Below are 15,547 nucleotides of genomic sequence, written 5' to 3' on the forward strand. Positions count from 1 at the left end.
AAACACTCTCCTGGATGCAGGTGTAGATGTTTCCATACGTAGACGACTACACCAGCAGAACTACAGAGGGACCACTACCAGATGCAAACCTCTGATAAGCCTGAAGAACAGAAAGGCGTGTTTACAGTTTGCTAGAAAAGCACCTAAAAGAGCCTCAAGAGTTCTGGGATTTAAAAAAAATTGTGGACAGATGAGACAAAAGATTAACATGTACCAAGAGTGATGGAAAGATGAAAGTGTGGAGAAAAACACAGACATGCCCAAGATCCAAAGCATACCACCTCATCTGTGAAACATGGAGGGGGTGTTATGGCTTGGGCCTGTTGCTGCCAGGGAAACAGGCTATAGCTGCCAGGGGAACAGGCTATAGCTGCCAGGGGAACAGGCTATAGCTGCCAGGGGAACAGGCTATAGCTGCCAGGGGAACAGGCTATAGCTGCCAGGGGAACAGGCTATAGCTGCCAGGGGAACAGGCTATAGCTGCCAGGGGAACAGGCTATAGCTGCTAGGGGAACAGGCTATAGCTGCCAGGGGAACAGGGTATAGCTGCCAGGGAAACAGGATATAGCTGCCAGGGAAACAGGGTATAGCTGCCAGGGGGACAGACTATAGCTGCCAGGGGAACAGGGTATAGCTGCCAGGGGAACAGGGTATAGCTGCCAGGGAAACAGGGTATAGCTGCCAGGGAAACAGGGTATAGCTGCCAGGGGAACAGGATATAGCTGCCAGGGGAACAGGGTATAGCTGCCAGGGAAACAGGGTATAGCTGCCAGGGGGACAGACTATAGCTGCCAGGGGAACAGGGTATAGCTGCCAGGGGAACAGGGTATAGCTGCCAGGGAAACAGGATATAGCTGCCAGGGAAACAGGGTATAGCTGCCAGGGGAACAGGGTATAGCTGCCAGGGGAACAGGCTATAGCTGCCAGGGAAACAGGGTATAGCTGCCAGGGGAACAGGGTATAGCTGCCAGGGAAACAGGGTATAGCTGCCAGGGGAACAGGGTATAGCTGCCAGGGAAACAGGGTATAGCTGCCAGGGAAACAGGATATAGCTGCCAGGGAAACAGACTATAGCTGCCAGGGGAACAGGGTATAGCTGCCAGGGAAACAGGGTATAGCTGCCAGGGATACAGGGTATAGCTGCCAGGGGAACAGGGTATAGCTGCCAGGGGAACAGGGTATAGCTGCCAGGGAAACAGGGTATAGCTGCCAGGGATACAGGGTATAGCTGCCAGGGAAACAGGGTATAGCTGCCAGGGGAACAGGGTATAGCTGCCAGGGGGACAGGGTATAGCTGCCAGGGATACAGGGTATAGCTGCCAGGGAAACAGGGTATAGCTGCCAGGGGAACAGGGTATAGCTGCCAGGGAAACAGGGTATAGCTGCCAATGGGAACAGGCTATAGCTGCCAGGGGAACAGGGTATAGCTGCCAGGGAAACAGGGTATAGCTGCCAGGGAAACAGGGTATAGCTGCCAGGGAAACAGGGTATAGCTGCCAGGGGAACAGGGTATAGCTGCCAGGGAAACAGGATATAGCTGCCAGGGAAACAGACTATAGCTGCCAGGGATACAGGGTATAGCTGCTAGGGAAACAGGGTATAGCTGCCAGGGGAACAGGGTATAGCTGCCAGGGAAACAGGGTATAGCTGCCAGGGGAACAGGCTATAGCTGCCAGGGGAACAGGGTATAGCTGCCAGGGGAACAGGGTATAGCTGCCAGGGGAACAGGGTGTAGCTGCCAGGGAAACAGGGTATAGCTGCCAGGGAACAGGGGGTATAGCTGCCAGGGAAACAGGGTATAGCTGCCAGGGAACAGGCTATAGCTGCCAGGGGAACAGGGTATAGCTGCCAGGGGAACAGGGTATAGCTGCCAGGGGAACAGGGTGTAGCTGCCAGGGAAACAGGGTATAGCTGCCAGGGATACAGGGTAAGGGTATAGCTGCCAGGGAAACAGGCTATAGCTGCCAGGGGAACAGGGTATAGCTGCCAGGGGAACAGGGTATAGCTGCCAGGGGGACAGGGTATAGCTGCCAGGGGGACAGACTATAGCTGCCAGGGGAACAGGGTATAGCTGCCAGGGAAACAGGGTATAGCTGCCAGGGGAACAGGGTATAGCTGCCAGGGGAACAGGGTATAGCTGCTAGGGGAACAGGGTATAGCTGCCAGGGGAACAGGCTATAGCTGCCAGGGGAACAGGGTATAGCTGCTAGGGGGACAGGGTATAGCTGCCAGGGGAACAGGGTATAGCTGCCAGGGGAACAGGCTATAGCTGCCAGGGGAACAGGCTATAGCTGCCAGGGGAACAGGGTATAGCTGCCAGGGGAACAGGCTATAGCTGCCAGGGGAACAGGCTATAGCTGCCAGGGGAACAGGGTATAGCTGCCAGGGAAACAGGGTATAGCTGCCAGGGGAACAGGCTATAGCTGCCAGGGAAACAGGCTATAGCTGCCAGGGGAACAGACTATAGCTGCCAGGGGAACAGGGTATAGCTGCTAGGGGAACAGGGTATAGCTGCCAGGGGAACAGGATATAGCTGCCAGGGGAACAGGCTATAGCTGCCAGGGGAACAGGGTATAGCTGCCAGGGGAACAGGCTATAGCTGCCAGGGGAACAGGCTATAGCTGCCAGGGGAACAGACTATAGCTGCCAGGGGAACAGGGTATAGCTGCTAGGGGAACAGGGTATAGCTGCCAGGGGACCAGGATATAGCTGCCAGGGGAACAGGATATAGCTGCCAGGGGAACAGGCTATAGCTGCCAGGGGAACAGGGTATAGCTGCCAGGGGGACAGGCTATAGCTGCCAGGGGAACAGGGTATAGCTGCTAGGTGAACAGGGTATAGCTGCCAGGGGAACAGGATATAGCTGCCAGGGGAACAGGGTATAGCTGCCAGGGGAACAGGGTATAGCTGCTAGGGGAACAGGGTATAGCTGCTAGGGGAACAGGGTATAGCTGCTAGGGGAACAGGGTATAGCTGCTAGGGGAACAGGGTGTAGCTGCTAGGGGAACAGGGTATAGCTGCTAGGGGAACAGGGTATAGCTGCTAGGGGAACAGGGTATAGCTGCCAGGGGAACAGGGTATAGCTGCCAGGGAAACAGGGTATAGCTGCCAGGGGGACAGGCTATAGCTGCTAGGGGAACAGGCTATAGCTGCCAGGGGAACAGGCTATAGCTGCCAGGGGAACAGGCTATAGCTGCCAGGGGAACAGGCTATAGCTGCCAGGGGAACAGGGTATAGCTGCCAGGGGAACAGGCTATAGCTGCCAGGGAACAGGCGATAGCTGCCAGGGGAACAGGGTATAGCTGCCAGGGGACAGGCTATAGCTGCCAGGGGAACAGGCTATAGCTGCCAGGGGAACAGGGTATAGCTGCCAGGGGAACAGGCTATAGCTGCCAGGGGAACAGGCTATAGCTGCCAGGGGAACAGGGTATAGCTGCCAGGGGAACAGGCTATAGCTGCCAGGGGAACAGGCTATAGCTGCCAGGGGAACAGGGTATAGCTGCCAGGGGGACAGGCTATAGCTGCCAGGGGAACAGGGTATAGCTGCCAGGGGGACAGGGTATAGCTACCAGGGGGACAGGGTATAGCTGCTAGGGGAACAGGGTATAGCTGCCAGGGGAACAGGGTATAGCTGCCAGGGGAACAGGGTATAGCTGCCAGGGGAACAGGGTATAGCTGCCAGGGAAACAGGGTATAGCTGCCAGGGGAACAGGCTATAGCTGCCAGGGGAACAGGCTATAGCTGCCAGGGGAACAGACTATAGCTGCCAGGGAACAGGGTATAGCTGCAAGGAGAACAGGGTATAGCTGCCAGGGGAACAGGATATAGCTGCCAGGGGAACAGGCTATAGCTGCCAGGGGAACAGGGTATAGCTGCCAGGGCAACAGGCTATAGCTGCCAGGGGAACAGGCTATAGCTGCCAGGGGAACAGACTATAGCTGCCAGGGGAACAGGGTATAGCTGCTAGGGGAACAGGGTATAGCTGCCAGGGGAACAGGATATAGCTGCCAGGGGAACAGGATATAGCTGCCAGGGGAACAGGCTATAGCTGCCAGGGGAACAGGGTATAGCTGCCAGGGGACAGGCTATAGCTGCCAGGGGAACAGGGTATAGCTGCCAGGGGACAGGCTATAGCTGCCAGGGGAACAGGCTATAGCTGCCAGGGGAACAGGGTATAGCTGCCAGGGGAACAGGCTATAGCTGCCAGGGGAACAGGCTATAGCTGCCAGGGGAACAGGGTATAGCTGCCAGGGGAACAGGGTATAGCTGCCAGGGGAACAGGCTATAGCTGCCAGGGGAACAGGCTATAGCTGCCAGGGGAACAGGGTATAGCTGCCAGGGGGACAGGCTATAGCTGCCAGGGGAACAGGGTATAGCTGCCAGGGGGACAGGGTATAGCTGCCAGGGGGACAGGGTATAGCTGCTAGGGGAACAGGGTATAGCTGCCAGGGGAACAGGGTATAGCTGCCAGGGGAACAGGGTATAGCTGCTAGGGGAACAGGGTATAGCTGCCAGGGGAACAGGGTATAGCTGCCAGGGGAACAGGATATAGCTGCCAGTGGAACAGGGTATAGCTGCCAGGGGAACAGGCTATAGCTGCCAGGGGAACAGGCTATAGCTGCCAGGGGAACAGGGTATAGCTGCCAGGGGGACAGGCTATAGCTGCCAGGGGAACAGGCTATAGCTGCCAGGGGAACAGGGTATAGCTGCCAGGGGAACAATCTATAGCTGCCAGGGGAACAGGCTATAGCTGCCAGGGGAACAGGGTATAGCTGCCAGGGGAACAGGGTATAGCTGCCAGGGGAACAGGCTATAGCTGCCAGGGGAACAGGCTATAGCTGCCAGGGGAACAGGGTATAGCTGCCAGGGGGACAGGCTATAGCTGCCAGGGGAACAGGGTATAGCTGCCAGGGGACAGGGTATAGCTGCCAGGGGGACAGGGTATAGCTGCTAGGGGAACAGGGTATAGCTGCCAGGGGAACAGGGTATAGCTGCCAGGGGAACAGGGTATAGCTGCCAGGGGAACAGGGTATAGCTGCCAGGAAAACAGGGTATAGCTGCCAGGGGAACAGGCTATAGCTGCCAGGGGAACAGGCTATAGCTGCCAGGGGAACAGACTATAGCTGCCAGGGGAACAGGGTATAGCTGCAAGGGGAACAGGGTATAGCTGCCAGGGGAACAGGATATAGCTGCCAGGGGAACAGGCTATAGCTGCCAGGGGAACAGGGTATAGCTGCCAGGGCAACAGGCTATAGCTGCCAGGGGAACAGGCTATAGCTGCCAGGGGAACAGACTATAGCTGCCAGGGGAACAGGGTATAGCTGCTAGGGGAACAGGGTATAGCTGCCAGGGGAACAGGATATAGCTGCCAGGGGAACAGGATATAGCTGCCAGGGGAACAGGCTATAGCTGCCAGGGGAACAGGGTATAGCTGCCAGGGGGACAGGCTATAGCTGCCAGGGGAACAGGGTATAGCTGCTAGGGGAACAGGGTATAGCTGCCAGGGGAACAGGGTATAGCTGCCAGGGGAACAGGGTATAGCTGCCAGGGGGACAGGGTATAGCTGCCAGGGGAACAGGATATAGCTGCCAGTGGAACAGGGTATAGCTGCCAGGGGAACAGGCTATAGCTGCCAGGGGAACAGGCTATAGCTGCCAGGGGAACAGGGTATAGCTGCCAGGGGGACAGGCTATAGCTGCCAGGGGAACAGGCTATAGCTGCCAGGGGAACAGGGTATAGCTGCCAGGGGAACAGGCTATAGCTGCCAGGGGAACAGGCTATAGCTGCCAGGGGAACAGGGTATAGCTGCCAGGGGAACAGGGTATAGCTGCCAGGGGAACAGGCTATAGCTGCCAGGGGAACAGGCTATAGCTGCCAGGGGAACAGGGTATAGCTGCCAGGGGACAGGCTATAGCTGCCAGGGGAACAGGGTATAGCTGCCAGTGGGACAGGGTATAGCTGCCAGGGGGACAGGGGATAGCTGCTAGGGGAACAGGGTATAGCTGCCAGGGGAACAGGGTATAGCTGCCAGGGGAACAGGGTATAGCTGCCAGGGGAACAGGGTATAGCTGCCAGGGAAACAGGGTATAGCTGCCAGGGGAACAGGCTATAGATGCCAGGGGAACAGGCTATAGCTGCCAGGGGAACAGACTATAGCTGCCAGGGGAACAGGGTATAGCTGCAAGGGGAACAGGGTATAGCTGCCAGGGGAACAGGATATAGCTGCCAGGGGAACAGGCTATAGCTGCCAGGGGAACAGGGTATAGCTGCCAATGGGAACAGGGTATAGCTGCCAGGGCAACAGGCTATAGCTGCCAGGGGAACAGGGTATAGCTGCCAGGGGAACAGGGTATAGCTGCCAGGGGAACAGGCTATAGCTGCCAGGGGTACAGGGTATAGCTGCCAATGGGAACAGGGTATAGCTGCCAATGGGAACAGGGTATAGCTGCCAGGGGAACAGGGTATAGCTGCCAGGGGAACAGGCTATAGCTGCCAGGGGAACAGGCTATAGCTGCCAGGGGAACAGGGTATAGCTGCCAGGGGAACAGGGTATAGCTGCCAGGGGAACAGGCTATAGCTGCCAGGGGAACAGGCTATAGCTGCCAGGGGAACAGGGTATAGCTGCCAGGGGGACAGGCTATAGCTGCCAGGGGAACAGGCTATAGCTGCCAGGGGGACAGGGTATAGCTGCCAGGGGGACAGGGTATAGCTGCTAGGGGAACAGGGTATAGCTGCCAGGGGAACAGGGTATAGCTGCCAGGGGAACAGGCTATAGCTGCCAGGGGAACAGGGTATAGCTGCCAATGGGAACAGGGTATAGCTGCCAATGGGAACAGGGTATAGCTGCCAGGCGAACAGGGTATAGCTGCCAGGGGAACAGGGTATAGCTGCCAGGGGAACAGGGTATAGCTGTTAGGGAAACAGGGTATAGCTGCTAGGGGAACAGGGTATAGCTGCCAGGGGGACAGGGTATAGCTGCCAGGGGAACAGGCTATAGCTGCCAGGGGAACAGGGTATAGCTGCCAATGGGAACAGGGTATAGCTGCCAATGGGAACAGGGTATAGCTGCCAGGGGAACAGGGTATAGCTGCCAGGGGAACAGGCTATAGCTGCCAGGGGAACAGGCTATAGCTGCCAGGGGAACAGGGTATAGCTGCCAGGGGAACAGGGTATAGCTGCCAGGGGAACAGGCTATAGCTGCCAGGGGAACAGGCTATAGCTGCCAGGGGAACAGGGTATAGCTGCCAGGGGGACAGGCTATAGCTGCCAGGGGAACAGGCTATAGCTGCCAGGGGGACAGGGTATAGCTGCCAGGGGGACAGGGTATAGCTGCTAGGGGAACAGGGTATAGCTGCCAGGGGAACAGGGTATAGCTGCCAGGGGAACAGGCTATAGCTGCCAGGGGAACAGGGTATAGCTGCCAATGGGAACAGGGTATAGCTGCCAATGGGAACAGGGTATAGCTGCCAGGGGAACAGGGTATAGCTGCCAGGGGAACAGGGTATAGCTGCCAGGGGAACAGGGTATAGCTGTTAGGGAAACAGGGTATAGCTGCTAGGGGAACAGGGTATAGCTGCCAGGGGGACAGGGTATAGCTGCCAGGGGGACAGGGTATATCTGCCAGGGGAACAGGCTATAGCTGCCAGGGGAACAGGGTATAGCTGCCAATGGGAACAGGGTATAGCTGCCAGGGGAACAGGGTATAGCTGCCAGGGGAACAGGGTATAGCTGCCAGGGGAACAGGGTATAGCTGTTAGGGAAACAGGGTATAGCTGCTAGGGGAACAGGGTATAGCTGCCAGGGGGACAGGGTATAGCTGCCAGGGGGACAGGGTATATCTGCCAGGGGAACAGGCTATAGCTGCCAGGGGAACAGGGTATAGCTGCCAGGGGGACAGGGTATAGCTGCCAGGGGGACAGGGTATAGCTGCCAGGGGAACAGGCTATAGCTGCCAGGGGGACAGGGTATAGCTGCCATTCGGTTACATTAATCTCTGTTAATGCATGTATTAATTACAGTCGTTTAGCTTATCGGTGTCATTATCAAAGTGGACAATTTGTTTGCGATGTTCACAACTTGCTACACTTGTGGGAAACAAGTTTAGGTTTATTTCATAACCATAATTTATGAGATCTGTCAAAAAAAAGTGTTTTTTTATTGTCTTCTGTTTGTACTCCACGTGAGCGATGAGCATGTGTCTGGTTCCTCTCTAGGAATGTAGAGCGGGAGCTCGCGTGCCTGAACATGCATAGATGAAGACCTATCTGGCCTGCCGCGTGCATATCTAGGAAAGTGCCCATTCGGGATATCTGACTTCTGATTTTCTTAACTCAGTACACCCATCCACTAATAAAATAAGCTTCTCACTCATTTTGTTTCTTCACCTTTACAAAGTCTGTTTTTATTATTGTTATTTTTTTTACATCATTGTGAAGAAAAGTAGTTATTCACAGTATTTGACAAATCTTTCCAACACTCTCCCTGCCTCGATAATCACGAAACATAGCCTCAGCAACGACGGAACCAGTTCTGTCTGAAAACAACTACCCAACCAAACACAGGTGGGGAAAAAGCTGCCTAAGTATGATTCTCAATCAGACACAACGATAGACATCAGCTGCCTCTGATTGGGAACCATACCAGGCCAAACACATAGAAATACAAAACATAGAAATACAAAACATAGAATGCCCACCCCAACTCACGCCCTGACCAAACTAAAACAGAGACATAAACAAGGAAGTAAGGTCAGGATGTGACCGTCAGGGCATGACAACAGCTCTCATTCTTTACCTGTATAGCAACCTTTGTGTTACCAATAAACAACTGATATCTGCTCAATGTATTATTATTTCTGTTCTGCTAATGGACTTTCCGTTATCAGATTTACTTCAAAACAAAATAAACATATTTTTTTCTTACTGTAACAAAATACCTATTTTATTTTTTGCAACATTTCTCAAACATTAAAGTCTTTGCATTAGTTCTTTGTACTTGTAATTTTTTCAGTTTATACTGGTTATCTTTACCCCTTACAGTACAGGGTAATTATTTAATTATTTAATGACAAAGTCTGTTAACTTCTGTGGCAGTTTAATATGTCTGTGAGGCCTGATTGGCTTGGTTGTCCACGGTCTTTGTGGTAATCCTTAACAGATAGTCTCTGGTTTGGACTCAGAGTAGGACTCTGTTCCACAGTCTCTTTCAGGTGTGTGGTGTCCTTTGGATCTGGACCTGGCTCTGGTTGTATACCCCTTGATTAATATTCTATTCCTGGAATACCTGGTTCCGGTTGTATACCCCTTGATGAATATTCTATTCCTGGAATACCTGGTTCCGGTTGTATACCCCTTGATGAATATTCTATTCCTGGAATACCTGGTTCCGGTTGTATACCCCTTGATGAATATTCTATTCCTGGAATACCTGGCTCCGGTTGTATACCCCTTGATGAATATTCTATTCCTGGAATACCTGGCTCCGGTTGTATACCCCTTGATGAATATTCTATTCCTGGAATACCTGGCTCCGGTTGTATACCCCTTGATGAATATTCTATTCCTGGAATACCTGGCTCCGGTTGGATATTGAACAACCACATTGTTCCCCTCCTTATTGATCAGTGTGTGGTGTCTCGTTGAATGTTGTCGTTATTGATCACAGTGTGTGGTGTCTCGTTGAATGTTGTCGTTATTGATCACAGTGTGTGGTGTCTCGTTGAATGTTGTCGTTATTGATCACAGTGTGTGGTGTCTCGTTGAATGTTGTCGTTATTGATCACAGTGTGTGGTGTCTCGTTGAATGTTGTCGTTATTGATCACAGTGTGTGGTGTCTCGTTGAATGTTGTCGTTATTGATCACAGTGTGTGGTGTCTCGTTGAATGTTGTCGTTATTGATCACAGTGTGTGGTGTCTCGTTGAATGTTGTCGTTATTGATCACAGTGTGTGGTGTCTCGTTGAATGTTGTCGTTATTGATCACAGTGTGTGGTGTCTCGTTGAATGTTGTCGTTATTGATCACAGTGTGTGGTGTCTCGTTGAATGTTGTCGTTATTGATCACAGTGTGTGGTGTCTCGTTGAATGTTGTCGTTATTGATCACAGTGTGTGGTGTCTCGTTGAATGTTGTCGTTATTGATCAGTGTGTGGTGTCTCGTTGAAGGTTGTAGTTATTGATCAGTGTGTGGTGTCTCGTTGAATGTTGTCGTTATTGATCAGTGTGTGGTGTCTCGTTGAATGTTGTCGTTATTGATCAGTGTGTGGTGTCTCGTTGAATGTTGTCGTTATTGATCAGTGTGTGGTGTCTCGTTGAAGGTTATTGTGAACTTGTCTGTTTTGTCCTGTTTTTAGGAGAACTTGGTCTCCGACGTCCACGTCAGAGTGTTTGGCTCAACGACAGTTGTCTGCATGGATCTTGGATTTCCCTTTCTGCTCATCATCATAGTCCCGTATCTCCAGGCCACTCTGTGGTGTAACTGTAGCTCAGCTGGGCTCCCACCCGTGGTGCAGTGATCAATGGACCTGTAGTAGCTTCTGATTCCAGTCCAGCCCCTGTAATCCACCCATATTTTGCTATATCCCATTTTCCTGGCAGAAGTTCTGGAACTGGGATGACGTACTGTGGACCTCTGCTCCCTCTCTTTCAGCTGTGGGCCCAATGCCCTTCTCAAATCAAATCAAATGTATTTATAAAGCCCTTCTTACTTCAGCTGATGTCTCAAAGTGCTGTACAGAAACCCAGCCTAAAACCCCAAACAGCAAGCAATGCAGGTGTAGAAGCACAGTGGCTAGGAAAAACTCCCTAGAAAGGCCAAAACCTAGGAAGAAACCTAGAGAGGAACCAGGCTATGAGGGGTGGCCAGTCCTCTTCTGGCTGTGCCGGGTGGAGATTATAACAGAACATGGCCAAGATGTTCAAATGTTCATAGATGACCAACAGGAGATTATAACAGAACATGGCCAAGATGTTCAAATGCTCATAGATGACCAACAGGAGATTAGAACAGAACATGGCCAAGATGTTCAAATGTTCATAGATGACCAACAGGAGATTAGAACAGAACATGGCCAAGATGTTCATATGTTCATAGATGACCAACAGGAGATTATAACAGAACATGGCCAAGATGTTCAAATGTTCATAGATGACCAACAGGAGATTAGAACAGAACATGGCCAAGATGTTCAAATGTTCATAGATGACCAACAGGAGATTAGAACAGAACATGGCCAAGATGTTCATATGTTCATAGATGACCAACAGGAGATTAGAACAGAACATGGCCAAGATGTTCAAATGTTCATAGATGACCAACAGGAGATTAGAACAGAACATGGCCAAGATGTTCAAATGTTCATAGATGACCAACAGGAGATTAGAACAGAACATGGCCAAGATGTTCATATGTTCATAGATGACCAACAGGAGATTAGAACAGAACATGGCCAAGATGTTCATATGTTCATAGATGACCAACAGGAGATTATAACAGAACATGGCCAAGATGTTCAAATGTTCAAAGATGACCAACAGGAGATTAGAACAGAACATGGCCAAGATGTTCAAATGTTCATAGATGACCAGCATAATAATAATAACTCTTCTCTGAAAGTAACATGCCAATAAACATAAATTTGTCCATGTTGAACGGACATTCCTCTGAGTTGAGAGTCAGCCCACAGCTGTCCAGCCTGTTGAGGACAGCATATAGCCACTGGTCATGGGTCTCCTTGACTGGGGCGTGGACGATGATGTCGTCCAATATGTTCTCCACCCACTCGATACCTGCCGGTGCTGTTTTGATTTCGTGTTGATACTGCTCACTCTGCGATGAAACTCTGAATATTAGTCTTTTATATCCCAGTATGCACTGCAAATGTCGTTATGCCTCTCGACTCTGGTGTTAGTTCCAATTGATGACAGCCCCCATATAAGATCCAGTTTACTGAACATGACAGACCCATTGATTCCTTGCTAAAGTGAATCTACTGGGTATCTGCCACGTATGATTTCTGTGTTCGCTTGTCCAGACAAAATCTCATGTCGCCGTCCGGTTTTGGTACCATCCACTACCGGATTCACCCATGATGTGGCACCACCCACTACAGGATTCACCCATGGTGTGGTACCACCCACTACAGGATTCACCCATGGTGTGGTACCACCCACTACAGGATTCACCCATGGTATAGCACCCACTACCGGATTCACCCATGGTGTGGCACCACCCACTACAGGATTCACCCATGGTGTGGTACCACCCACTACAGGATTCACCCATGGTGTGGTACCACCCACTACAGGATTCACCCATGGTGTGGTACCATCCACTACAGGATTCACCCATGGTGTGGCACCACCCACTACAGGATTCATCCATGGTGTAGCCACCCATGGTGTGGCACCACCCACTACAGGATTCACCCATGGTGTGGCATCACCCACTACCGGATTCACCCATGGTGTGGCACCACCCACTACAGGATTCACCCATGGTATAGCACCCACTACCGGATTCACCCATGGTGTGGCACCACCCACTACAGGATTCACCCATGGTGTGGTACCACCCACTACAGGATTCACCCATGGTGTGGTACCACCCACTACAGGATTCACCCATGGTGTGGTACCACCCACTACAGGATTCACCCATGGTGTGGTACCACCCACTACAGGATTCACCCATGGTGTGGTACCACCCACTACAGGATTCACCCATGGTGTGGCACCACCCACTACATGATTCACCCATGGTGTGGTACCACCCACTACAGGATTCACCCATGGTGTGGTACCATCCACTACAGGATTCACCCATGGTGTGGCACCACCCACTACAGGATTCATCCATGGTGTAGCCACCCATGGTGTGGCACCACCCACTACAGGATTCACCCATGGTGTGGCACCACCCACTACCGGATTCACCCATGGTGTGGCACCACCCACTACAGGATTCACCCATGGTGTGGCACCACCCACTACCGGATTCACCAATGGTATAGCATCCACTACAGGATTCACCCATGGTGTGGTACCACCCACTACAGGATTCACCCATGGTATAGCACCCACTACCGGATTCACCCATGGTGTGGCACCACCCACTACAGGATTCACCCATGGTGTGGCACCACCCACTACAGGATTCACCCATGGTGTGGCACCACCCACTACCGGATTCACCAATGGTATAGCATCCACTACAGGATTCACCCATGGTGTGGTACCACCCACTACAGGATTCACCCATGGTATAGCACCCACTACAGGATTCACCCATGGTGTGGTACCACCCACTACAGGATTCACCCATGGTATAGCACCCACTACCGGATTCACCCATGGTGTGGCACCACCCACTACAGGATTCACCCATGGTGTGGTACCACCCACTACAGGATTCACCCATGGTGTGGTACCACCCACTACCGGATTCACCCATGGGGTGGCACCATCCACTACAGGATTCACCCATGGTATAGCACCCACTACAGGATTCACCCATGGTGTGGCACCATCCACTACCGGATTCACCCATGGTGTGGCACCACCCACTACAGGATTCACCCATGGTGTGGCACCACCCACTACCGGATTCACCCATGGTGTGGCACCACCCACTACAGGATTCACCCATGATGTGGTGCCATCCACTCTCTCCATTGGTCCATGTTTACTAGTTCCTCTATCTATCTACCAGTATGGCATCTCTAATCTGATTGCCCTTATCTCCAGTATGGCATCTGTAATCTGATTGCCCTTATCTCCAGTATGGCATCTGTAATCTGATTGCTTTTATCTCCAATGTCACAGTCTTTAGCTGCTTGTCTAAGACGAGTAACACATTTCTGTCTCAGCAGTTGTCTGTGTCAGTTGATAAAAAGTATGTCTGTGTTCACCTGTGGCACGAAGTATGCATTTAACACAGCCCTGCCGTAGTCCGTTGGTTCTCCGGTGTCGGCGAAGAAAATGTCTTGCACATCTGTCCCAGCATGATGTAGAAGCAAAGCTCTCCTCTGTTGTTATGCAATCGCATCAACGTAACCACCCGGTCCGGCGTCATCAACCACCTGGTCCGGCGTCATCAACCACCCGGTCCAGTGTCATCAACCACCCGGTCCAGCGTCATAAACCACCCGGTCCAGCGTCATAAACCACCCGGTCCAGCGTCATAAACCACCCGGTCCAGCGTCATAAACCACCCGGTCCAGCGTCATAAACCACCCGGTCCAGCGTCATAAACCACCCGGTCCAGTGTCATCAACCACCCGGTCCAGTGTCATCAACCACCCGGTCCGGCGTTATCAACCACCCGGTCCGGTGTCATCAACCACCCGGTCCAGTGTCATCAACCACCCGGTCCAGCGTCATCAACCACCCGGTCCGGCGTTATCAACCACCCGGTCCGGTGTCATCAACCACCCGGTCCAGTGTCATCAACCACCCGGTCCGGCGTTATCAACCACCCGGTCCGGTGTCATCAACCACCCGGTCCGGTGTCATCAACCACCCGGTCCAGTGTCATCAACCACCCGGTCCGGCGTCATCAACCACCCGGTCCGGCGTCATCAACCACCTGGTCCGGCGTTATCAACCACCCGGTCCGGTGTCATCAACCACCCGGTCCGGTGTCATCAACCACCCGGTCCAGCGTCATCAACCACCCGGTCCAGCGTCATCAACCACCCGGTCCAGCGTCATCAACCACCCGGTCCAGCGTCATCAACCACCCGGTCCAGCGTCAACAACCACCCGGTCCAGCGTCATAAACCACCCGGTCCAGCGTCATCAACCACCCGGTCCAGTGTCATAAACCACCCGGTCCGGCATCATCAACCACCCGGTCCAGCGTCATAAACCACCCGGTCCGGCATCATCAACCACCCGGTCCAGCGTCATCAACCACCCGGAACAGCGTCATCAACCACCTGGTCCAGCGTCAACAACCACCCGGTCCAGCGTCATAAACCACCCGGTCCAGCATGGACCTAGCGTAGCAGGCTCACTGTTAGCAGTCAAACGTTGGCACATTGTTTTCCCATCTTGATGAAACTAACTTTTCAAGATTGAATCAACTATCGTTTTCAAAACGTTATCCTCGTCAACATAGTTCGATCATATACGTACAACTTGTGCTATAAGTTAAGATATTATACTAAATGAAATCAACCAGACTCAGGAGGTAAACGTCAACTTTACTCCATCAGTGTCCAAGTAACAAGCCCCGTATTCACATATCAGTACGTCTTTACTGGCGTGGTGACGTCATATATCAGGACGTCACATCAATACACAACAATGTTAATTAGCATTTTTTAATATGAGAGTAATTAGAGCCCCGAATATAGTGATAAAAGCCACCTTGTCCGAGGGAGATTTTGACAGGTTATCAAAACATCACGACAGGGTAAGCCTATACTAAACACAGTCCTTATTTTCAAGCGTTTCTAAAAAAATAATCCCCTATTGGAAAAATGAATGGTGGAAAAACAATTGGAACCATTTCCCTTGTTTGACCACTAGGTTTTATGGGTATTATGAC

General features: G+C 52.2%; 1 protein-coding gene across 7 annotated transcripts in view; it reads left to right on the top strand.

Moving 5' to 3' along the window:
• The window catches only part of smoc1 (SPARC related modular calcium binding 1), a 573,206-nt gene that overhangs the window by 508,964 nt on the left and 48,695 nt on the right, over positions 1 to 15,547 (top strand). The window lies entirely within an intron of this gene.

This window comes from Oncorhynchus nerka, linkage group LG18 (assembly GCF_034236695.1).
Source record: "Oncorhynchus nerka isolate Pitt River linkage group LG18, Oner_Uvic_2.0, whole genome shotgun sequence".
Taxonomy (NCBI): domain Eukaryota; kingdom Metazoa; phylum Chordata; class Actinopteri; order Salmoniformes; family Salmonidae; genus Oncorhynchus; species Oncorhynchus nerka.